This window comes from Aedes albopictus, chromosome 3 (assembly GCF_035046485.1).
Source record: "Aedes albopictus strain Foshan chromosome 3, AalbF5, whole genome shotgun sequence".
Taxonomy (NCBI): Eukaryota; Metazoa; Arthropoda; class Insecta; order Diptera; family Culicidae; genus Aedes; species Aedes albopictus.
The window spans coordinates 16,819,400-16,846,439 of NC_085138.1; the positions used below are offsets into that span (position 1 = coordinate 16,819,400).

General features: G+C 41.4%; 1 long non-coding RNA gene across 1 annotated transcript in view; it reads right to left on the minus strand.

The window, feature by feature from the left end:
• The window catches only part of LOC115262290 (uncharacterized), a 297,053-nt gene that overhangs the window by 263,028 nt on the left and 6,985 nt on the right, over positions 1 to 27,040 (minus strand). The gene's annotated exons all lie outside the window — the stretch shown is intronic.

Sequence of the window (27,040 nt, forward strand, 5' to 3'; positions counted from 1 at the left end):
TTTGATGTGTCGCATGCATATGTTTAATTCACATTTGTATTTGGCCACTTCCGGCGGGATACTCGGAACCGGTTCCGGTATGCTACCGGTTCAGATATAGTCCGCGACTATTTTCCTGCTTACCATTCATCAGATAATCGAAAATGCCATGGTTTGATGGGTCGCATGCATGGGTTTGTTGCAATTTCATATCTGACTCCTTCCTGGGGTACCGGTCCGGAACACCTAAATGGCCATAACTCCGGAACGCCTGGACCGATTCGAACCATTTTCAATAGGAAACAATGGGACCAGATGCCGCGTCGAATGAACCATCGGTCGTTGAAATCGGTTCATATTTACTATCAAAAAATGAGGTGACCTTTTTTGTACACATACACACACACACACATACATACACACACACACACACACATACATACACACAGACATCATCTCAACTCGTCGAGCTGAGTCGATTGGTATATAAGACTTGACCCTCCTGGGGTCCTATCAAAATTTCGTTTTTGGAGTGAACATATAGCCTTTCGGTACACCTTGGTGTACGAGAAAGGCAAAAACTGACTTATTTGTGTTTTCAACTCGTAAATAATCAGCTAGTATGTACTTGTAATCAAAACACTTTGATAAAAAAAAAATAGAATATCGAAATACAAGACTAAAAAAAACTCAGGTGCGCCGTGTACGAACTTTGTCATATTCTATTTCTATTCGGATTGCGATAGACCAATATTACATCGGGTGGATTGACGTAACAAATGCTGATTGCGACGGTGTCATTATTGTTGCTGATCGTTAGAATTTGATTCAGTGGTCCAGGTTCATATTTTCGAGTATGTACCAAATCCAGTAATCGTGAAGAATGTTGGAACATAGGTGTGAAAGCATAAATCGTTCTCAGCATTGTTGCGCATCTATTACCCAGCATTGATTACATTCGTTCCCAACTAACAATCACTCATTTTACAAGCCCCTTTACGACGAATTGATTCAGCATGATGCTGAATAACATTTGGATAATTTTCAGGCACAACCTTTGTTCGGGTTTTGTTCACACAAATTTGGAGAAACTGTAAAGCATAGGTTGTGTACCAACTGAAATGTTTGTTGTTTAATCGTTTTACAAATATATAGTAAAACTGTTATTCAGCTTTAGCAAAAATGATTAAAAATAAAAAAAATGCAAAATTTTCCAATTTCCACGAGAGTTTATGATTGGAACTTAATGCTGTGAACAAATATTGTGAAATAATAACTACACATAAATTTACCTAAATCCAGATTCGAACTCGAGACCCGTCGATTGCCAGCCGCATGCCTCCCTATCTGCGCCATCCTAGAGATGATGAATTGCAGCGCTTAAATCAAAACATAAACTTCCCGTGGTTTAATAATGATCAGACTCTGACTCCTATACAGCAGTGGTGAATTAGCACAACATTATGGTTAACGACTGAACAACAGATTAATTCAGCTGTTGTTCGGTAAAAAACACGTGTTTTTCATCATGTACTCTGAGTCGAAGTATGATGAAACGAAAGCGCTTATTTGACTTGTGAAAAACACATTATTCAGATACATGTCCTAATTTTTACATGAACTTAACAAGAAGCAGAAAAAAAGTCTTGTTAAACTATGTTGTAAAGGAATTACTGCGAGTCGAATAAAAATCTTATTAAACGCTTGAAAAGTGTTTCAAATTATCATTATTGATACCAATACGAAAAGTTGAACATTGGCTACTTTTTCAATTGAAAAAGTATTTGTACAGTAATATGTACAGCATAATTTTAGTTCAGCTATAATTACCATTATAAAGCAACAATTCAGCATGCATGCTTGTTTGCGGCTGGCGATTGTTACTTGGGTTAAATTCTTGCGTTCACCATATAGAGCATGTTTCCGATGGTTGCGTAGTGTTGTCATCATTCAAAGTCTTCTGCTGATTGGAACAGGTTCATCTGCTTTTAAATCAGAACAATATTGTAGGCTGAACAAAGATATGTGAAGTCACACCTGTTGAGTTTGTTTACACTAGCATTCATTTAAACCGCAATGAACAAAAGGAAGATAAGTGGATCATCTTGTTTAAGTTCTTTATATAGGTTTTCATGTTTTATTTCGAAGCTCTGCTTTCGGTACGATATTTACAGCATTTGTAAATGATTTACTGCACGACACAGATTTTGTCCGTTTTTTATAATAATTGATTTAGATAAGCAATCTGATAAATTTTACATGTGTCGTGTTCGGACGAACACCGTGGCAATTCTTGACAGGTTTTCATTGGAGTGTGATTAGATTCACTTGGAGAGCACTGAGAGAAATGTGATTAAATTCACTAATGAAGTTGTGGAAGGAAAATGATTGAACCACTGAAAAAAATGTGATGAAATAAGTTTAGTCTCCTTAGAGCGTAGTGTGATTTGATTCACTTGAAAGCTAGAAAAGATGTGATTCAATTCACTAAGAGTGATGGAATGCAAAAGATTGTGCCACTAAGAGGGCGTGTAAGCAACTGCGATTAAATTCACTGACTGACTGGCTAAGAGCATAAAACATTGTGATTAAATTCACTAACACACGAATGGCGTAATAAAAAAATAGATACACGATATAGGCACGGGTGTTTTGATGTTGATTATATTCCATTAGAATGTATAACATTCTTAATTAAACCACCACGATAAACTCAACCATAATAATCGATACATCTGAACGGTATAGAAATATACCATTGGTCAGATGATCCTTACGGTTAACACCTTTCGTTTTAGATCTAAGCTAGTTCATTCAGAGTCAATAACACTACGAACTTGCATTTTTAGTAAATTTTAAAGTCTAGTGGACTTAGATTTGTATTGCCAACCCTGGACGGCGGAATCGATTTCAGATCCGGTTGGGAAATTTCCACAAGATTCTCATATCAGATAGTTCCTTCTATTATCCTGCCACCATGGTATAAAGAAGCAGAACATAACTTGAATCTAATACAATGGTACGCATTTCGCATTTGACTCTTAGCAAGAGATGGTAGTTGCTGTCCGGAGTTTAAGGGGAAGCCAAAATCAGGCAATCATAAAAAAAATCTCCACGATGATGGGTTTGATGTTGCATGAGTCTATTTGTTTGTGCAAAGTAGTATTACTTGCCTGCCTATAGCGCTTCTTTGTGTTTTACAGTGGTATCCAGGAATGTACCTGAGAAACCAATTATGTTAACATTAGCTTGCGTTCCTAAATGTACTGCGGATAAAAGACTGGAGGACTGGATTGTGACACTAATATTCAAGGACAGCTAGTAACACGTGTGGCATTCATTTTTCTCTGACGTTAACGTTACGCGAACGGCTCGGATTGTTGCGCATTGCGGCTCGGATTAATTTTGTAGGTATAGATGCGACTCGAACGGTGATGATCTACAACACTGGCTACATCAGTGTTCTTCTGTATAGCGTATAGAGGAGTTGTGATTAAATTCACTATTCGAATGATTACAGTAGACGCTCGATAAATAAAACATGTTTAGGTTTCACTTAGCGAACGAAATTCGATAACTGCAACGTCTGACAGTTGTCGACAAGCCATTAATGATGATGATGATGATGATGATTGTCTAGCCACCATCAGCGCAAGGATTACCTATGGCTGCAGAGTCATACCGGAACGGAATGATCTACCTGATAATTTGTTGTAGCATGATAAGCTAAATTTACCGGAGACCTTCGGAATACACAACATGAGGGTTATTATCTCATGGCAAAGTCTGGCCACCCACGAACATTTACCCAGCAACCACTTCATTTAGCTTCCTTAGGTTATCCACCACCCCCCCCCCCACCACCGAAATTCCCATGTATTTGTCATGTTCAAATATAAAAGAAAACAGCGAAGAATGAACTCACCGGATAATCCTATTCAGCTGATTTTATGTATTTGTCATCGGTGTCAGTATTCAATAGGTTTAAAATGCCCTCCAAAACATTGAATGTTCACTCGTTCACACCACTCGCTGAGTCTCCGGTCGTCACAACGGCACAATCGACACTGCGACGGCACCGAACGAAAATTGTACTGGCTTGCTGCTACTCAATCGGGACGCGGCAAAACGACTGTGTTGTCGACCAGCAATCAATTGACATAAAATGAACATGAACTTCGTCCGACTGTTCATTTAAGCTACCATGGCGAACCATTTCGTCGTTTGGCAGTGCGAAAACTGCAAAATTGTTGCACTTACCGGAGCTGTAGTTAGAAAGCATTGCAGTTAAATCGTTTGTACCGACCGAATATCCATTGTACTGCTATTGAGTCCACCGTGTAGGAAATAGTGGAAAGCGTTGTGATTCAATTCACTGGATGAAGATGAGAAACTAGCACACTCACCTTGAAGAAGTCTTGACGAGCAAGCCCATTGATGCGGTAATCGAATAATGAAACTTGACTAAAGAATAGAACTATGAACTGAACATAAATTCGTGTCTGGAATGACAGATTAAGAATGCACCAATACGGGAGGAAATGTGCCAATATTGTTACAAAATTAAAAAAAAAAAAAAGAACTAAAATTTTGATCACAATGCACAATAATTATATATGTATAAAGATTACGTTAGTAGAGAAGAAGATAGAGGTTGCCGGATTGGTATGAAAAGGATTTGAGTGCACGAAGCTATTGGTCTAGGACGAATCTCAGTAAAGGTTTCTTCATTCGGTGTATGTTTCGGTGAAATACCTAGTTAGTACAAGAAACTGTCCAGACTGAATGCGTGCATATAACGCTTAGTTAGTCGCGCTGTTGTATTTTGTACAGCACATTTAAAAATGCTCGCTTGTTGTGCAAGGCGTCGGCGTGGTGCTGATGATGATGGCTAACCGCGCAACTAACGGAAGGTTGAAATCTTAAGAGAATTTACACGTGTGTTCATGTATAAATGAAATTACTATTTTTGGAGTGTTCCCACTTCAAACGCTAGGGTTCCTTGTGACTAAAGTAGCCTTCCGGAAGACAACGTACACTGCGATTCATATGAAACGTGAAGGAAAAGTTCAAAATAATCATATCAGTATCACATTAATAATTCCAGTCTAGTAAAACCAGTGAAACAAGTTTTGTTATGTACTGCAGAGACAAAATCTAAAAAGAAAATAAAGTTACACCATAGAGAACGAGAAAAATGCAAGAGATACACAATTTAAAACTGAGCGATGACATACAAAAAAAATGACACTTACAAAAAAGGCCTTGAATAATAAACTTTGTGTATTGTTAAATGTGGTACAAACAAAAATGGCGAGAAGGAAGAGAAGTGTCAAGTGTGCTACAATTAGGCAATGTCTACGAATAGTAGCAGCTATTGGATACATACAAATTATCCGGAAGAAGAGCCATAAAGCGCAGACTGATGAATTCATTGATGTTTCATGCAGTATCTTTATTTGTTTAAACATCATTCTGTTCTTCAATCAAGTAGCGTTCTGTCAAATAAATGAGTGTAAGAAATGCTTAACTATATTGAACAGTCCAACGGGTTAGTTAAACTCAATAATAGTTCGAACATATTTAGATTAAAGAAAGGGGGATGTGGTGACGAGTGTCTTATCCATTCTTCGTATACATGCACCTGCATTGTGACGCGACCGGCGCGGCATTGGCTCTGCTGAGCAGCACTTGAATACTTAGTCTATTACACACTCTCGTGCTTACCAGACGCGGTTCCCACAGATTTCATTTGTCAGAAATTCATAACCACTGATAAAAAAAAAACACTTTCGAGAAAACATAGCTCAAAGTTATACGCCATTTTTTCCTCCCACTCAATAGAACGGAGATTCAAAATCAACCCAATTTTCTTCGATTTATTTTAATTTTTTTAAAAGACGCAAAAATAATTAAAAAATGTTTTGAAAAGCTTGAAATGTAAATAATTTTGTTTTATAGTCAACTCAAACTGTTACACCCCGAGGCATCTGCGCCCCTAATACAGATTTTTTTGCAGTACATTTCGTTTTTCTAAAAAATATTTAGAGGTTTTAAGGAGCGATTTAACAAAAATGCCGGGTCTAATAAAAATACAATTTTTCAATTTTTGATTTTGTTTAGTATTTTTGTATTTTACCTCTAAACAATTTTTCTGGAAGTGAAATAACCATTTTTAAGCATTTTTCAAGAATAAGAGAATACACTTTTGGGAAATGGACATTATTTATTGAAAAACAAAACAAAATAGTAAAAAAAAGGAAAAAAATTTAAAAAAATATTTTTTTACATAAAAAAAGATAATTCTTCATAAATTGTTCAACCAGGCAAATCTAAATGATTCGAAATGGTCTACAAAAATGCGGCAAATATGAATATCTTCAATGTTAGGATACATCTTACGTACCTTGGCATTTCGCACATCGTAGCTTTTTTGGGACAGCTTACTCCACAAGTTCTTGCATGTTTTTTTTATCCAAAATCCCTGAAAAACGGTCTTCTAGGACTTCTTCAAAAAATTGCTCGCTTGAGGAAAAAATGTCTTCCAGGATTTCTTTGACAAAAAATTCCATGGATTTATTATTCGCAATATAAGTTTTCTTCCAATGATTTTCAACAGAAATTTAATCAGGAATTCCTTTAGAAATACTTCTGGGGGTTCCTTCCGAAATTTCTGCACAGATTCCTTGTAAAAATCTACCTAGGATTTCTTCCAAAATGGATGCAGAAATTTTTGCCGAAATACTTGAAGACATTTTCCGAATATTTTTCATGCATTTTTTTAAGAAGTTTAGGAATTCATAAAGAATTTATCCTAAACTAATTTAGAGAAGAATCCTTTTACAAATTTCACAGGAGATTTCTTTAGGAATCTTTCAGAGTTTTTCTAGGTGTTTTTTCCTGATATTTTGCGATGGAAGGATTTTTTTCAGGAATTTCTTCAGAAAAAACTGTGAGAATTTCATTGCGGAATTTTGTCGGATTTTTTTTACAAATTTCTCAAAACTTTCTTTAAGAAAATTCATCAGGGGTTCACTGAAGAGTTTTTCCAGCTACGTTCCCACGAATTTCTTCAAAAATTAAGAATGGTAAAAACATAAATTTACGATAAATATGTGAAACCATTTTAAGCATCGGTAGCACGAGTCCCAGCAGGGATCTAGATGCAACCAGTTGTTTAAATTTTTGCATTGACAAGTGCTGTTGTGGATGTTGTAGTTCGCATAGCATGAGAGAATCGATGCAACATTATCTGAAAATCACTATTCTATCACATGTTTGTTTTGATTCGAATGCCATTGCCCGTTTCCAGGTTGAACCCGCTTTAACGTGACCCCGTCTGAAATATGATCCAATTAAAGGGATTTTTCCCAAATTCAATTTCACACTATAAACGAGTTTTCTCCTGCAAATCTATCCCACAGAGAGACGACCCTGCAGGCCGGCTCAGGCTGTTAATATCGCTGGACTCCAGCAGATAACAGTGGGACTTATTCGAGGCTCAGCAAGGCTTTACCCAAAAGCAATGTCCTTCCACCGGCACCGGCCGGCGGACGGCAGCGTGGCGATGACACCAGCCTCCATCCCCTGCAGACCCGGAAAAAGTTTCTCCATCCTACGCCACCGCCGCCGCTTTATCCCATGTTTAGCCGGGCCCTGGAAAATTCCTTGTTGATCCGAGGACCCATTAAAAGTACGCCCCGAAATGATGAACGACCCGAGAGTCTACTTTCACTAACGGTTTCGTTCGGGGTCCCGTGTTCGTTGCCCGGCCTGGACTGACGACGGGATTAGAATGGGCTTTTGTCGGACGATGAGGACGACCGGCCCAAGGAATGTCGATGTTGTCGCGTCGCTCGGAGGGTATTCAATTTTTATGCTGTGGTATAGGGGTACGGACCAAGGGCTGATGGTGGGCGTGTTCCGTTTTGTCTGCTGTCATGTTGGGACGGCTAAAGCTCGGCAAGAGAAATTGTCGTCATGCATCAGCCGTTTAACGACGTCGAGGTCGAAAATTATCTGTCGATGAGGTTGACCTGGAAATGAATTGGCTTTTAAATTTTATCGAAGCAGTATTCCTCGAACACCCTTAAACTTGTTAACCCTTCTGAAACTTCATCATAAGATAGCTCCCTTAATTCCTTCAGAAGTGCCTTCAGCCTTCTTCCTTTTGAGGAATCCCGGAGGAGTTCCTGGAGGAATCCCGCGGAGGAGTTCCTGGAGGAATCCCGCGGAGGAGTTCCTGGAGGAATCCCGCGGAGGAGTTCCTGGAGGAATCCCGCGGAGGAGTTCCTGGAGGAATCCCGCGGAGGAGTTCCTGGAGGAATCCCGCGGAGGAGTTCCTGGAGGAATCCCGCGGAGGAGTTCCTGGAGGAATCCCGGAGGACTTCCTGGAGGAATCCCGGAGGACTTCCTGGAGGAATCCCGGAGGACTTCCTGGAGGAATCCCGGAGGACTTCCTGGAGGAATCCCTTAAGGAGTTCCTGGCCTTTGCAGTGAATTCTGATTCGAATCAAAAATACAGAATTCCTGAACTATACGTTACTTTAAAAAAACGTAATTCCTTGGATTCATTTTTTTTTTTTCAACATAATAGTTTCTGTAGACCAGGAATGTCTGATGGATTTTGTTGAATCTGTACGACATCTTCAGAAAAGCTGTATTCCATTGAAAAATATATAACTCCACAAGTACAACGCATAAAAATACTGTGTTTAATGTTTGCACTTCTTGTTTTTTTCCGCTTTTTCTCCTTGATATTTCGTATTATTTCATTGATTGCTAGACCAAGAGTTTACAAATTAAAAATGTAAACAGTGCACACGGGTTATTCTTCTGGTCCCAACAACTAAATATTTTGAACTTAGAAGAACATTGGAAGGAAATTTACTTCGTCATATACGCTAGTTTTCGTCATATCAGATAGAAAATAGCATATAGTTAGAGTTATTTTATCTACCTGTCCCAATGACTCATTGGATGAAAGCAACAAGAAGTAGACTATCAATAACAAAACCTACTTTACTGGAAGGGGTCTCCAGTTAGCCTAGTGGTTAAGTCTAAGGATCGCCAATCCAGTGACGGCGGGTTCGATTCCCGTTCCGGTCGGGAAAATTTTCTCGACTCCCTGGGCATACACGCATTCTGAGATTGGCAGATTCTAATACAATTGGGTATGAAACAAATACAAATATTGTATTAGGGCCTTGCAAATACAAAAATTGGTAGGTGGCAGTATACCAAAAATTGTATTGGCTTCCTAGAATCTGGAAAAGGAAAATTTCGCATGTGTGCGTGTGTTGTGCTCTGTCGCACTGGTTCCTCATTATTTGTTCTATTTTTAGACTGATCATGGCAGCAGCGGCGGCATCAAATACCAATACATGTTTAAAAAGAAATACGGGCGGCGGCGGGAATCGAACCGAGACAGTATCATGGCGATGCACGGTATCCTGCACTCTAATCAGCACGGCTATAACTGCACATGAATATACAGACTGAGAGCCATCATCATCAACATAAACGTGGCTTGGTGATGGAAGTGATACAGCCGCCACACTGCACAATGGGTCCAGAGCCGTATTTGCGAAGACAAAACTGTTTAAGCTTCAGCTTTAAGTTTTTAGACACATATTGTGTTTTAGAAAGTTTATTTTCAATTGTTGACCCTATTCCCTATTATTGTTATGTTAGGGTGGTTCGTCTGGTTAAACTGATTCAAAAATCTGCTTTCTAATAATTTTATTTGCGATGCCATGATGGATGGTGATGGATCGTTTAATTAGAAATTCCACCAATAAACCAATAAATTCTAAATTTCATATATCTCAGGACTCTCACCACTAAGAAAGTTGGTGTCTTCGACAACGTTGTTAAGTGAGTCAAGGGCTTACAGTTAATGGTCCACTAGGCGGCGCTAGTTACACATTTGCAAAATCATTCAAATGATTGATATATGTTCGTGAAGTAATCAACAAGCTGTAAGTTTGTTTTCTTTGAACATGTCTAAGTCAAGTCAAAGGTTTTTCAAAGAGCTATGTATTAGTCATAATTGTGCAATGTCGCATTTCATTCGGTTCACTTGATCCAGAGACATAGCAATTAAACGAAGAACACTCAAATATGAACTACTTTAATAGAGTTGCACCAATTTTATGTAAAGTTATCCAATCGAGCCCAAATTTGTACCGTTTATAGCTTACTAGTTGTGCAACTGGCAGGAAAAATTTGAGAATATTTGGTGCATTTTTGAAAAAGTTACAGCTTGCTGAATATATTTGAAATAATAAATAAAAGTTGCATGCTTCAATTAATTCGTAACTAGCGCCGCCTACTGACAGAACCTTGAACCAATCAGCTAATCAACTGAGCGGCCATAACCAACCTAACAACATCGCCGAAGACATCAACTTTCTAAGTGATCTGAGTCCTGAGATATATGGAATATAATATTTGTTTGCTCACTAGCGCTGCCTTGTGGTGGAATTTTGAATCAAACGGCTCATCATTTGTTAGTTCTTGACCAGCCAAATAATATTGCCGAAGACACCAACTCTCTAAGTAATCAGGATGATGAGATATTTGGTATAAAAATTTCATCAGTGTTACGTCTGTTTGTCTCTGGTATGACAGATATCACAGACAGCAAGACGTAGCACTGGCGAAATTTCCATACCGTACATCTTAGCACCATGATTACCTAAATATTCGGTATACTTGGCAAAGTTGTTAGGCCAGCCAAGGTTTTACTGGTGATGGGCCGTTTGATTCAAAATTTCACCACTAGGTAGCGCTGACGATAAATTAATTATTATATTCCATATATCTCAGAACTCTGATTACTTAGAAAGTAGGTTTCTTCGGCAATGTTGTTTGGTTTATTAAGGCGTTTCAGTTGATTAGCTGATTGGTTTAGGATTCTGCCAGTAGACGGCGCTAGTTGCAAATTAGTAGAAGCATGTATCTTTTACTTATTATCTCGAATATATTCAGCAACCTGTAACTTTCTATAATGTGCAGGGAATATTCTCAAATTTTATCTGCTAGTTGCACAACTAATTAGCTATGAATGGTACAAATTTGAGCTCGATTGGATAGTTATACATGAAGTTGGAGCGACTCTAGTAAAATGTTTCATATTTGAGTGTTCTTCGTTAAACTGCTATATCTCTGGATTAAGTGAACCGAATGAAATGAAATTTTGCACATTTATGACTAATATATAGCTCTTTGAAAAACCTTTGACTTGACTTAAATATGTTCAAAGAAAACTTAATTACAGCTTTTTGATTGCTTTACGAAAAAAAAACATTCATTTCCATAATTTTGCAAATGTGTAACTTGCGCTTCCTTGTGGCAAAATTTCGAAACAAGTGGACCATTAACTGTAAGCCCTTGACCTACCAAAGAACATTGTCGAAGACACCAACTTTGTAAGTGACCAGAATTCTGAGATATATTAAATTTAAAATTTGCTTGACCTCTAGCACCGCCTAGTGGTATATACAAAAGCATGCTAAGTTTTAAAAATTGCCTAAAACATTTTTAGCAAGTTGTATCCTTTTATAAAGTCCACCAAAACTATTCAAATTTTGATTACTTTTTCCTCAACGAGTTTGATTTAATTGGTGCAAATTTGGGCTTGATTGTTTATTCAACTTTACACTAAATTAGAGCCCTTCTATCTATATCTAGTTTTTGACTTCCGTTTATCAAATTACTGTACCTTAGGACTAAGCGAACCGAATTAAATTAAATTTTGAAAGTTTGTTACTAATGTATTGGTCTTCATGTATCGTTGGACTCGACTAAAATATGACCGAAGGCAAAAAATTGCAATTTATTGAAAACTTTTCGAAAAGTTCTAATGATTCGAATGTTTTATCCAAGGGCTGAAAGTCTCTTTAATTAAGACAAATCAATCAAATCAATCGAATGTTTTATTTTTGTAAATTTGCTATGACTTTGTAAAACATTCTGATATTGTATAGAGAATAATTAATCAGCAGATTTTTGGATAAGCCACACTTGATTGACCGTAATCATTTCACAATAATGAAAAAAAAGAAATTACAGAACTTGGCAGAAACATTTTTGTCTTCGTAAATACGACTCTAGACCCATTGTGCACTGAAAAGCCCGCATCCAGCAGGTTGCTGTTTGCTAGTGGAAAATCCCATGTAGACAATAGGACGCGAAGCTCAGCAGCGAAGCGAAAGTTATTTTTAGACTCAACCCGGTTCAACTTCTCGGGTTTGAATGGAGGTGTTTGTGTGTAGTGATATGGAAGCTATGGAACCGTGTAGCGCATTTTAATACAACGAATGGATTATGATTTATCCCATTTTCTGTACGTTTTTAATACATAAATTGGTAGAAAAGGCATATCTCAATTTTTGGTAGCTCTTCTTGTTTTGCGTGTAGTGTATATACAAATTCTTGGTATGGCAGGCAAAGAAAGCCCTGCGAAGAAGATTACTGGAAATCAAATAATTACGCATCAAAATTGCAGCTAGCCGAATTGTCTTTCATCACCGTTTAATTTGTAGCCCGCCAGATATACTGACCTTCAAATCAAGGCACTTCAAAGCTGGACTGCTCAATTATTGAAATTATTTACATTTTCCAGTTAGTAAATTGTTAGCAAACATGTTGTCTTCGTCCGGGAAGGTGCAGGCAAATGTGTTTGCTGAGATTTTATGCATACGAAACATCGTATTACACAACCACAGAGAAAGATTTCTTTGTTACACTGGGATGACGTTTCATGATCTAGTGGGCAAAATTATTAACCGAGATAATTTGATCGTTAATCTAAACCTACATCTTTCTCAATCTTTGAAGAATTTGGCTCAATAGCCCATTGAACACATGATTTGATTTGGATTGCGAAGTGTTTGGCCGACTTTTCGAATACACAACTACGGCCAAATCATAATTTTTAACCATTCTATGTACCATAGTTTGACAGGAATTAAAATCATGTTTTGCCCAGAATAGACATCCACTAGATGGAAATTGAATTCGGGGGGCAATTATTCAATCTTATTATTTTAAGGAAATTGAAGTGGTTTCACAATGATTCTTACATGATATGAAAGCTTATTTATATAATAGACATTGAAACCAATCTGGTCATGAGTAGTATGACGGGAATTAGATAAAAACCAAACATAAACTTTTCAGGTTACAACACAAGATATCCAAATTCAGTATTGATAATTGTGGAAGTTGTTTTGGAATTCTGAAGAAAAAAAAATGTTATTATTACAACCTTCAACGTATCTGCAGATTTCAATAAGACCATCCATTGGACCATTCGAAGAATGGCTTGTGTGTACCACGCCTCCACGCCTCCAGGCAACATCGTTAGTCGAAAAGCCATTTCGTTCCAACTGGTGAATCAATGTCAGTTTCTCTGACAAGTCATGCCTCACGTTGGAAACTCGTCGTCGTCGTCGCTGGAAATGGGTCATGGGCGGAAGACAATCGAAACGTACAAACATTGCCCATCGTGCTCTGTCACCTCACTTTCTCTGTCGAAGCCCTGAAGACGTGATTGGATTACAGACTATGATGCACTCCGAACCTGGAAGGACTAAGGAGGCGTGCGTCGTAAATACAACGACCGGTGACGACGACGGTAGAAACGTACCGAAGGCAATCATCGTCGCTGAAAGATCCTCGGTTGGTCGATACACGACGGGACGAATTGAAGGGACGAAACGAAAGATGAAACTTTGTGTCTCGTTTTACAATCTCACATGTCAGTGCTGTTTACATTTTAGACATTATTATTGTACACGACTGGAATTTTCACCCGGTCCTCTTTGAGGATACGCGCGGGAACAAGCAGAGAAGTTCCGGATTGGGTATTGAGGTATAGAGCACGGAAAAAAATCTTGAGTGATGTAGTGTACGATTGAAATTCGGCTTGTAACGGTAATGCAAACGCATCAGACTCATTATCTTCCACTGAAGGCGACATATAATATCGGCAGTGTTGTGAAATGCCTAAAATATGTCATTTAGTAATTCGCCTATTTCACTGCCTCGATATGTATCCATAACTAATCAGTATTATTGAAGGTTTATGTTCCCGGACGGATGTTTGCACAAGTAATAGTAGAGTTGAAAAATGTCAAGAAGTTTTTCCTATGACATTTCATGACATTTTCAGCCTTGGGTATTTTTTTCCTAATAAACCCTAGTTGTTTTTTCGGGTCAATATGGCCCAAACCTTCTCGCTGAATTTTCGCTACGCCATGGTGGTGCGCTTAGCCTAACATCTTAGGAGAGTTAAGCATAGTTCTCGCGGTTTCATCCTACTTCAAAACAAAGGAATCAAGCGTTGTTTGTTATGCTTCTAATTTCTGCTGAAATCCATTTTTGCTGAAAGTGAGCAAGTATGAAAACAAATAGAACAACCAATTCTAACGTATCTTTTTTCTCAGTGCATCCCGGCAAGGTCTTAGTATAAAACGAAATTCGTTGAGGTTTTTACGGTCTGATTCTTTTACTGTTTCGCTTTCAGCAACACAGCAACCAGCAACCAGCGCATTGTGCACTTCTGGGGGAAGTATCTCTACCAACCAGCGCCTAGGAATCGATAGGATATGAACAGAGGAATGATGCCAATGGCGGTACCTCATTGTACACGGGTGCTGTTAGACCAGGTGCAGTGCAGCGAGATATCTGAAGAGAGATAATGTCTGGTTTGTGCACCATTTGCTACAAACATTGCTTTCATTTTTTTTGCAAAATGTTACCGGAATATTCGAGGGAAGGTAGCGGTATTGAATGGCTCGGCAATCTGGTTTTATTATCAACCAAGCTTTGTGCAAGTCCTCGACCGAATGAAACCCAAGTTTATTGCCATCAGTTTGAGTTGAATAGTGAAGCGGGTGATTACCTGAAGCTACAACACCTGAGCTTAATATTTCAATGCTGTTTAAGTTCTGCACAAACAATATCCCAGCCAGAACTGTACGGATACGAATGAGAACTTATAGTTTCAAATATATAACAATAATTCATTTATTTATCTTTTGATAATTTACAAACATTATTACAAATTCAACTGATTACCTATATTTTAATTTCATCCATTCTAAACCTTTTCGTTTGAATTCTTGAACACTTCGTACTTTTTTCATTTCATTTGGTAATTCATTGAAAATTCTAATTCCTTTATAATACAGGGGGTGGCCAAAATGTTTGGGATAGGCAACTTTTTTTTTCTCACAAAAATGTTCAACATGGTGTAACATTTTATAGAGTGCATCAAATATTCTCAAATTTTGACTGTTTATTAACCTATTATATGTGCATCAGTGGTACAAATTTGAGCTCGATTGGTTAATCTTTCGCGAAGTTATAACCAATCTGGTAAAACACTATTTTTAAGACTATCAATTTTTGAACTTTCATATCTCGGAGACCAGTGAACCGAATTGAATGAAATTTTGAACTTTTATCCACAATATATTGATGCTTGAAAATTATTTAAAACATGGGTACTTTTTAAACTTTGAAAAAATTTATGATGGTTTGACATTTTCACCCATTTAGAGGAAAATGAGTCAAATTTACTATACTGCACAAAAATCACTAAATGTGTTCTTCCTTTAATCCAAATAGGCTCTAATATTTCTTTTTATAGATATCTTTTGAACAGAAGTAGAAAATATTTGGATATCAAAAATAAAATTTTATGACATTGATGTAAAAAAATGCATTTTTTTTAAAGTTCCAAAAAGTGTCAATCCATCATAACTTTTTTCAACGTTTAAAAAGTACCCATGTTTTAAATGATTTTCAAGCATTAATATATTGTGGATAAAAGTTCAAAATTTCAATCAATTCGGTTCACTGGTCTCCGAGATATGACATCTCAAAAATTAGTAGTCTAAAAAATAGTGTTTTACCAGAACGGTTATAACTTCGCGAAAAATTAACCAATCGAGCTCAAATGTGTACCAATGATTCACATATAATAGGTTGACAAACAGTCAAAATTTGAGAATATTTGATGCACTCTATGAAAAGTTACAGCATGTTGAACTTTTCTGTGAAAGAAAAATAAGTTGCCTATCCTAAACATTTTGGCCATCCCCTGTATATCGACTTTTGTGTACTTGTCATTGTGAACGGCACAACATGCAAATTATTATTTTGTCTAGTCCTATGTGAATGAATATTTCGTCCTTTTGCAATAATATTTGTCAAGTACTCTGGCATCATGTGTTTAGTCAATTTAAAAATAGTCGTCATTACAATAAATGTTATTCGTTCTTTTATTGAAAGCCACTGCAAAGCTTCCAACATACCTAATATTGGAGTGAGCTTACCGCAATTTAATATGTACCTCATAAATTTATTTTGCAACCTCTGCAACCTTTTCAAGTGCGTATCACTGGCTAAAAACAACATAGATGAACAATAGTCAATATGAGGCGCCACTAACGTTTTATATAAATACTAGCTGACCCGGCAAACTTTGTCTTGCCATCTTGTGTTGGTTTGACAACTGTTGAACTCAAAATAGCACCGCACTCTAGATCGGTTTCACTTCGATTGTGTTGATTTCCTTCCCAAAACATGCAAAATCAGTACTTTATCAATTTTCTTATTTTTCTAGTGGATTTTCGTAACTTTTTCCACATATATACACAGCCACCATGAATACGAACCGATTCGTGCAAGGGTCTTGCTGATCGGTTCATTCGTTCGTGAGTTTTGTTGCCTCAAAGGGAACTAAAACTCATTTATATATATATATAGATATAGATATATAGATATTTTGCTCCAAAACGTCAATTGACTTTTCAAACGAATCAACATTCCATATTTTCTTGCTACTTTTTTAACTACATTATCTATATGCTCTTTAAATGACAATTTACAATCAATGTGAACTCCAAGGTATTTAAAAACATCTACTTTTTCAATTTCATCCCTTCAATCTCTATTTTAAGTTTTGTATTGTTCAAATTATTTTTGTTGCTGATTATCATTGAGTAGGATTTTTTATATCTTGTTCCCGTTTATCCAAGCACCGACGAATAATGATCGAATTTATTCTTGAACCTCGCCTAACGCCTGAAGGCCAATTTTGTATCTGTTCGCGCACATGCGCTCCCAATGAAGGCAGCAGCATGCGAGGCTGCGTGGGCACTAACACCAATCAACGCATCCGAGTCGTCATCGACCACCGACTAGGCGCTCACACACTCACCCGAGCCGACGGAACAGAAGCTACCTGCGCTGCAAGAGAGTGAGTGCTGTGAGCTCCAAACATTGAGTTCGGCAGCAGACCGCTGCCGCAGCCGTCATCATCATCATCATCATCGACTGTCGTCGCTCTGCAGTTAGCGTGGCGATGGTGGTTCCCGAAATGTCGCGTGGGTTCTAGGCACGCGTGGAACCTTGCGCAGAAGCTTCCACGTGATTCTGGAATATGAATTTTGTGATATAAATATGCGAACCGTTCTCAGTAGCGGGTCAGTTTGAATTCGATAAGCGTTCGAGTGGCTTATGACAACGCGAAGTGTTAAGTGAAAAAGTGAAGAGAGAAAAATAAAGTAGTGAAGTAAAAGTTAATCCAGTGATTTTTCTATCGCGGTCCGAAAACCCAGTTTCTTCCCTTACTGTGTGAAACAGTCCAGTGTTCGTGCCAAGTGTTCTTGTGTTTATTGCCAAACACAAAGTGGTCCTTCGAACCGGATAAGGATCCGGTAGTGTTTAAAAGCGTTCCGCGTGGCTTAAACAACGCGGTAGTGTGTTGTCTAAAAAGCGTACCGCGTGGCTTCGACAGCGCGGCAGTGCGTAGTTTAGAAGCGTGCACGTGGCTTCAACAACGTGCTGTGCAGTGAAGAGCGTGGACGTGGCTTCGACAACGTCCGTATCCGTGTCGGTCCGCGAGTGTAAACCGCGTCGTCGCGTAGTGACTTCATCCGTCGTTCCGGAATTCGTGTGGTGCCGATTCCATCCGGTCCGACAAGCGCGTCGATTTTCGTGGTATCCCAAGTGAGTCCCAGTGTGTGGATTTTTATCGCGAACCACTGAATGGTCCATGCTCAGTAAGTGATACATTCGCGAATGTAACATTTCATGAACCAACATGATCGGGAAAGCTCCCCGAAATGCTGTTTATTCTCTTGCCCGGTTCGATACGAGAGCGCAATCAAGAGAGAAGATGCTCGATGACGCTAATGAAAGCGATGCATTCGGTAAGAATATTTTATTGCCATAATTCTTTTTTATTGTGACTACACAACCTGCAACGTCATGAATACAGTTAAATTAAATAGTATTTCACGTTTTTAAAGCGAAAACGCATTAAATACTGATGAAAATAACGATTATTCACAGTTGCCCCAAGCCAACGATGAGCGATCATCGGTAAGTGTTACACTTAGCGATGCCCGCTCATCGCCGCAGCTTGTTTATATCGGAGTATCCTCTTTGTGTTCCTTCGTGAACCATGCGACTCGACGAGAGAACATACACCGCTTGGTAATTGAAACAGAACCAACAGAAGGGAAGAAAAACTGCCGAGTGGTTCACTGATCACTTTTTCGTCCAAACACTGGTGAGTCCGCCGTCGCGTAGTGCTACTTTCCGTCACTCCGGACATTCTGTGATAGTGTTCCACCCGTTGTGACAAGCGCGTCGGTTCCCAGCCAATAGACGGTTGATTCCATCGTCGCGTAGTGCTTTGTGTCCGTCGCTTCGGAATCTTCAATAGTGATTTCTTCCGTCCGTGGCGACACACGCGTCGGTTCCAGTGATCGTATCCAGTAAAGCGAAGTTCCCGTTTTCCGCCGTAGTGTTGGGCATTGTATCCATCGCTTCGGATACCGTGCTACCTTCCATCCGTTGTGTCAAGTGCAGCGGAATCCCTGTCTGCATTTCCGTTGCTGACCCGTGAGAGACTCGATTAAGATGCCGCCCAAGAGAACACCAGTGAAGAAGGTGCCAGATCCAGCTGATGACGGAGAACTGAGAGCGCTGTTCCTCAACCGTGGAGCTGCTCAACGAAATGTGAGCCGAATCCAGACCATCCTGGAACAAGCCGAAGCAGACAACGTCGAGCTAACCTCAGCCAAGATAAAGGTGTATCAACGAAGCGTCGAGAATGCTCACACCGAGTACACCAGATTTCATCAACAAATCATCGCCATGTCTCCGTCAGACGGACTTGAGGAGCAAGAAGAGTGTTACCTCAAGTTTTTGGACTTGTACGAGGAGGTATCTGTGCTGCTCGAGAGCTGGAGCGAGAAGCTAACTGCGCCCCCATCCCAGCAGCCACCGTGTGCCACCACCAACCAGCAGCCGATCATCGTACAGTCTCAGTCATTCCGTGCTCCGTTGCCAACGTTATGAAGCATGGCCACGCTTCAAGGCCATGTTTCAAGATCTGATGCAGCGCTCATCAGATTCGGACGCGGTGAAGCTATACCACCTGGAAAACTCTTTGAAGGGAGACGCCACCGGCGTAATCGACCTGGAGACGTTGCAGAATAACAACTACCAGCGCGCTTGGGACATCCTGGAGGAGAGGTTCGGCAACAAGCGACTAATCGTGGATCCCACATTCTAGGGCTGCTGAATATGAAGAGGATGGCTAAGAAGTCGTCTAAGGACCTCCGAAACTTAATTGATGAATGCACCCGCCACGTGGAGAACCTTGTCAAGCTTGGCCAACCGCTGCTGGGAATGTCGGAGTTGCTCGTGGTAACCGTGCTCACTCGCACATTGGATGACCAGACCCGCGAGTTATGGGAGGCTTCAATTGATCAAACGGAGCTCCCGGAATACGAGCAAACGATCGAGTTCCTTAAACAACGATGCGGCATCCTGGAGAGATGTGAGAAGAGTGCTCCCATCGTATCCCCGAATCCCAAGATAAACCAGAAGTCGCCTGGGTCCAAGCTCGTGCCTTCCAAGACCTCGCACGCAGCGGCAGTGACGTCGGAGTATATGTGTGATTTCTGTTCCGGTCAACACCAGAACTACAAATGCTCCAACTTCCTGAAGATGTCTGTGGATCAGCGACAAGCAAAGGTAAAGGAAGTAAATCTTTGCTTCAACTGCCTAAGGAAGGGCCATCGTGGGAAGCCGGTACCTGCAGTGCAGCCGGTGAATACATCGTGTTCCAGCAGCATTCCTCCACCGGGTAAGCAGGTATTCCTGATGACTGCAATGGTCAACCTGACCGCCAAAAACGGCCAAGTTCATCGTGTGCGAGCCTTGTTGGACTCCGGATCGCAGATCAACGTCATTTCCGAGTCTGTGGTTCAAAGATTGAAGCTTCCGAAACAACCAGCGAATGTTCCCGTCATCGGCGTCGGAGGTAACAAGTCCAAGATGCACCACAAGGTGGTGGTGCGGATGACATCGAACTACAGCGATTATGCTGTCAACGTTGAATGCCTCACTACTCCGAAGGTGGCGGGCACGGTTCCGCCGGTGAGTGTTAACATCGATGCGTGGAACATCCCGCCTGGTATTCTGCTAGCCGACGCCGCTTTCCATTGTCCAAACGAGATCGAGATGTTGATTGGAGCTGGTCTGTTCTTTGACGTCCTTAAGCAAGGTCAGATCAGATTGTCCAGCACTCTGCCGACCCTGTACGAAACCCAATTCGGATGGGTAGTAGCTGGTACGTACGATGACCAGGACGATGATCGCCCGGTATGTGCCAACATTGTCGTGAACGATGGATTAGAGGAGTGCCTGAAGCGATTCTTCGACCAGGAGGAAATTGTCGAGCCTGCAATGACAAGCACCGAGGAAGAACGGTTTGAAGAGCACTTCAAACAAACATACCTACGTGACGACACTGGAAGATTCATAGTACAACTTCCCTTTCGTGATTCTGTGAGCCAGCTGAATAACTCCAGATCCCTCGCCATGAAACGGTTCTTGCTCCTAGAGAAGAGGTTGACGAAAAATCCAGAACTCAAGAATCAGTACACAGAGTTCATCGATGAGTACCGAGCCCTGGGTCATTGCCGAGAGATACAGGAGGATGAGGACCCACCTGGAACTCAAGCCTACTACTTGCCACACCATTGTGTCCTGAAACCATCCAGTAGCAGCACCAAGCTACGTGTTGTGTTCGATGCTACAGCGAAGGCGAGTGGTTTATCCCTAAACGATGTGCTGATGACCGGACCGAACAGCCAAAGTGAGTTGTTCACCATAGTGATGCGCTTCCGGACCCACCCCATCGTATTCTCTGCGGACGTGTCAAAAATGTACAGGCAAGTACTAGTGGACCCTTCACAGACCCGATACCAGCGAATCTTCTGGCGAAGCAACCCATCGGAAGCGCTGAAGGTTTTCGAACTGTTGACCGTAGCCTACGGAACATCGGCAGCGTCCTTTCTGGCTGTGCGCTCGCTTATTCAACTAGCACGGGATGAGAGCACGAATTATCCCACGGCTGCCGAGATCATCTTGGACGACTCTTACATGGACGATATCCTTTCTGGTGCGGATTCGGTTAATGAAGCGATCAAACTTCGGAGCGATATCGAGGAGCTGATGCTGAAGGGTGGATTTCCCGTCAGAAAGTGGTGTTCAAACTCCGAAGAACTCCTTGACAGTGTTCCAGAGGAGGATCGTGAGAAGTTGGTACCAATTCACGATTCCAGTGCCAACCAAGCTATCAAGGCTTTAGGACTCATGTGGGACCCACGGCGAGATTTGTTCCTGTTTTGCCAATCCGCTGATACGACCAACCCCGAAGCAGTAGTGACCAAGCGACGTATCCTGTCCCAAATAGCGAGGTTGTTTGATCCACTGGGACTCGTCGCGCCAGTGATTGTGGAAGCGAAAATGATAATGCAATGCTTGTGGGCCAGCAAGTTAGGATGGGACGATCCCCTTGACGATGAGCTACTCCAGCGGTGGAATACTTTCCGGACTTCCTTGGATCATATAACAGATCTTGAAATTCCCCGGTGTGTCGTGGATACAGAGAGGGAGGTATTAGATATCCATGGATTTGCCGACGCTTCCAAGAGTGCATATGGAGCGTGCGTGTACATCCGTTGCGTTCGACGAGATGGTTCAGCGGTAGCCCATCTACTATGCAGTAAGTCCAAGGTAGCTCCCCTCCGTGAGATGACCATACCTAGGTTGGAGCTTGTGGTGGAATGGACCAACATTCCTCAGCACAACCGAGTACGAAGTGGAGGCGATTACAGAGATTCCTGAATGTGAAATCCCCGAGCTGAGGGAAGTGACCATCGCAAATCCAGCCATAGAGTCGGAGCCGGTCTTTGAACGGTTCAGCTCATTCACCAAATTGCAGCGGGTTCTGGCACAGGTGGTTCGATTCGTCCGACTAGTTCGAACACCTAAGGAGCAGAGGATGCTATCCAGTGCCTTGACCGTTCAAGACATGCGAAAGGCCGAGATTTTCATCGTTAGAATTCTGCAGCAGAGTGAACTTCATGAGGAGATCCAGAGTACCCAGCGAGGCGATTTCCCGAAACGAATGGCCAACTTGCGGCCGTTTATCGACGACGAAGGATTACTACGAGTCGGAAGGCGCTTGCAAAACTCCAAGCTGCCTTTCGAAGCCAAGCACCAGTTGCTGCTTCCTCGGAAACATCGTGTTACGGAAATGCTGATACGCAAATACCATGAGGACCGTCTACACGAGGGCCAATCCGGATTATTGGCCGCCATTCGGCAGAAATTTTGGTTGACGAATGCACGATCTGTTATGCGTAAGGTGATTCACGGCTGTGTTAAATGTTTCCGGACGAAGCCACGGAGCATCCAGCCTCTGATGGGTGTGCTACCTGAAGCACGAGTCACCGAGCATGCGCCATTCGAGCTGACCGGCGTAGACTATGCCGGACCGATACTTGTGAAGGAAGGCAAACGCAAGCCGAAGGTAGTGAAGGCGTACATCTCACTATTCGTATGCCTGTCAACGAAAGCCATCCATCTCGAATTAGTATCCGACCTGACCTCTGATGCTTTCCTTGCCGCTCTCGACCGTTTCATCAATCGCCGCGGTCTTGTCCGCAAGCTATTTTCGGACAATGGGACCAATTTTGTTGGGGCTGTGAAGGAGCTTCGACATCTACGTGATATGTTCAACGACCAGGTGGAGCGGAACAAAATCAACGACTTCCTGATCGGCCGAGAAGTTGAATGGGAGTTTATTCCGCCGAGATCACCTAACTTCGGAGGATTATGGGAGGCCGGAGTGAAGATAGTGAAGTCCCATCTCACCAGAACTCTCGGGAATACAACTCTAACGTTCGAGCAACTCAGCACTGTGTTGACCCACATCGAAGCGATTGTCAACTCTCGACCGCTATATTCCACATCAGATGATCCCAACGACCCCCAACCGATATCGCCTGCACATCTAATGCTTGGTCGACCAATGGAACCGGTGATCAAGCCATCGTATTTGAATGTATCAGCAAACCGCTTAACCAAATGGCAGTATCTGAACCAGATGAGAGACCACTTCTGGAAAAAATGGTCTCGAGAATACCTTTCAACTCTACAATCGAGAGCAAAATGGACAAAGAAACAGCCCAACGTAAGGGTCGATACCGTCGTTTTATTGGCCGAGGATAATCAACCAGCACAGACTTGGAAGCTTGGAAGAATCATCGCCGTCTACCCAGGAAAGGACGGTATCGTTCGTGTTGCTGACGTCAAGACAACCACTGGTGTATACCGTCGTGCAGTAAGCAAACTAGCGCCGCTTCCCTTACAAGAAACCGACGAGCAACAGTCATCTAAGTTGGAATTGCATTCCAACGGGCGGGACTATGTTCGCGCACATGCGCTCCCAATGAAGGCAGCAGCATGCGAGGCTGCGCGGGCACTAACACCAATCAACGCATCCGAGTCGTCATCGACCACCGACGCGGCGCTCACACACTCACCCGAGCCGACGGCAGGCTTGACAGAAACTCCCTCGCGAGAAAATGAGGAAGTGATTTCGGCGATTTTCTGAGGAGTGAAAAGAAAACTCAGAAATCACAACGCAAATCCTCAACAGCATCGAGCGCGAGCTTGCCGCGCAGGGAGGAGTTCGTCGAACACTCATAATTTCTTGTTGTGTTTCTCACGTCCACTCACACTCAAAAAGCTCACGCGAGTTCCACTCCCATACAAAGAAAGACTCTCGAGGCGAAAATCGCACTCAAAAACCCGAAATAATCATCGGCTCTTTTTTCGTTCCCCTCTTCCTCGCTCAGTTTTTATTGCCTCTCTGTTTGGGGTTCGTTCGCTCCCTCGCGACGAGGCAAAAGCAAAACACCGCTCTAGAGCATGTTGCAAACCTCTTTTGATTTCGAGGAGGATTATCAAGCCTGCCTGCGCTGCAAGAGAGTGAGTGCTGTGAGCTCCAAACATTGAGTTCGGCAGCAGACCGCTGCCGCAGCCGTCATCATCATCATCATCATCGACTGTCGTCGCTCTGCAGTTAGCGTGGCGATGGTGGTTCCCGAAATGTCGCGTGGGTTCTAGGCACGCGTGGAACCTTGCGCAGAAGTTTCCACGTGATTCTGGAATATGAATTTTGTGATATAAATATGCGAACCGTTCTCAGTAGCGGGTCAGTTTGAATTCGATAAGCGTTCGAGTGGCTTATGACAACGCGAAGTGTTGAGTGAAAAAGTGAAGAGAGAAAAATAAAGTAGTGAAGTAAAAGTTAACCCAGTGATTTTTCTATCACGGTCCGAAAACCCAGTTTCCTCCCTTACTGTGTGAAACAGTCCAGTGTTCGTGCCAAGTGTTCTTGTGTTTATTGCCAAACAGTATCAATTACCAATCTATAAATTAGTTTCCATAACAAGTATTGTGAAAGAATTACAATTTCCTTAAAATAACATGATTGAATTGAATAATTATTCCTCGAATTCTGTTTCCGTCTAGTCTACATCTATTTCGAATACATCAACACATGCATAAAAATTTTTATTTTCTCTGCTTCGATATAACGTACAAAGAGAATTTTTTTTGTACGTTACATCGAAGAGTACCTGTACCTACGAAAGGTCTTCGCAATCCAAATCAAATTATGTGTTCAGGTACGATTGAGAAGAAACTTTTGAAATGAGATTGATGTAGCTTTTAAATTTCTACCAAAATGTTTCGATTAATATTCATTTTCAGAAAATTACGTATAGTACGGGAATTATACATTTTTTATTCGAATCAGAATCACTGCGAAACCCTTTTATTTGATTGCCCGAAAATTTCGTAAAACAAGCAATGTGTTTCAACTGAAAATTAAAGACAATTCACACCGTCTTCAGCCGAAGGCTGCACAGACTGAACACATTCAGAGATGGAATCCTCCTCAGAGCAAAACAAAATATGTAACACAAAATCTGCTCCACGCTCCCGCACCCAAGGCTAGAGCGTCTTCTCTCGTTTGCTTTCACCTTTGGCGCTGTCCATAAACTACGTAGACTCAATTTTGGCAATCTCAGAACTCCCCCTCCCCCCTCGTAGACTTTTGTCCACACAAAATTTTCGAAATTTCTATGAACCGTAGACTTTGGCCAGACGCACCCGTCCCCCCTCTGAGTCTACGTAGTTTATGGACAGGCCCTTTCTGCTTGCAGCTTGTGACTCCGAAATATGTGCGGATTTTTTTTACACAAAAAAGTGCGATTGCTCAAAATTGAGGCACTTTGTGTACACCGGGAGTGAGCATAAATATGTTTATGCCTATAAATCAATTAATACAGAGCATATAAGTGATTATGTGTGCAATATTGTCATGCCATGTGAACGGCACGATTATGTGTACGCCTTCACTGAAACCTGGCTAAACGATTGTACAACATCTAATCAATTGTTCGACGACTCGTTTTCCGTTTACCGACAAGACCGATCGTCCTAGAATAGCAACAAAAGTACTAGGGACGGTGTTTTATTAGCAGCGCGCTCTAGGTTTAAATCCCGTTTAGTCAACCCTACGGGTTCTGCTTTCCGTGTACTTCTCGATCTACGATGAGCCAATAATCGCGTGAGCTGCTTGATGCTTTCAATACCGCTGGACTCAGACAGATGGTTGGAGTTTCAAGTGAGAATAACCGTTCACTTGATCTATGCTTCGTGAGTGAAGAACTAGGAGTGAATTGCTCTGTTATGCAAGCCCTGATGCTGACCACTCGTTAAAATTGTTAGACATCATCCGCCTCTACTATTGAATCTCAAAGTGAATCCTTATCGTTGCTTTCGAGACACTTCAGAAAGTATTTCCCATGACTTCAGTCGAGCAAATTTCGCTGAAATGAATGATTTCCTGACATACTTGGAATGGAGTGAGATTCTTGGCGATTCCGATGCAAACCTCGTCGCGTCGACTCTGTCTGGAGTATTGATCTATGCAATCGACCAGTTTGTTCCAGTTATGTCCAATCGCAAATCAGCTACACGGGTTGGGTCAAATGCTGCACTCAAAAACCTTAAAAGAGCGAAGCATGCAGCTTTGAGACGTCACAGTTAGTACCGTACGGATTCAACGAAAGCCAATTATTTGGAAGTGAACTCTGCATACAAGCATCTCAACAAAAGTCTCTACAACGCCCATTTGAATCAACTCCAGAGCCGCTTCAAGACCAAACCTAAAAGCTTTTGGCGTCACGTCAACGACCAACGAAAAGAGTCAGGGTTGCCGTCTACGATGAACGATGGATTATGTGAAGCTGATACTACTGGTATCGTCAACATGTTCCGTACTCAATTCAGCAGCATCTTCGTTAATGAGCAGCTTGATCCACAGGATGTCACCAACGCCACACATAATGTTCCGAGTTTTCCAACAGCCGAGTTGCAGTTTGCTATCACCAACGATGTTGTCATTGACGCCTGTGAAGATTTGAAGTCTTCCACTGGATGTGGTCAGGACGGCATTTTTTTTGCTTGTTCTTAAACGTTGTGTGACCTCTCTTGCTGTACCGCTTGCAACCGTATTCAATCTCTCCTTGAAAACTGGTGTTTTTCCTAATTGGTGGAAGCAGTCATATGTTTTTCACGTTTTCAAGAAAGGCTGCAAAAG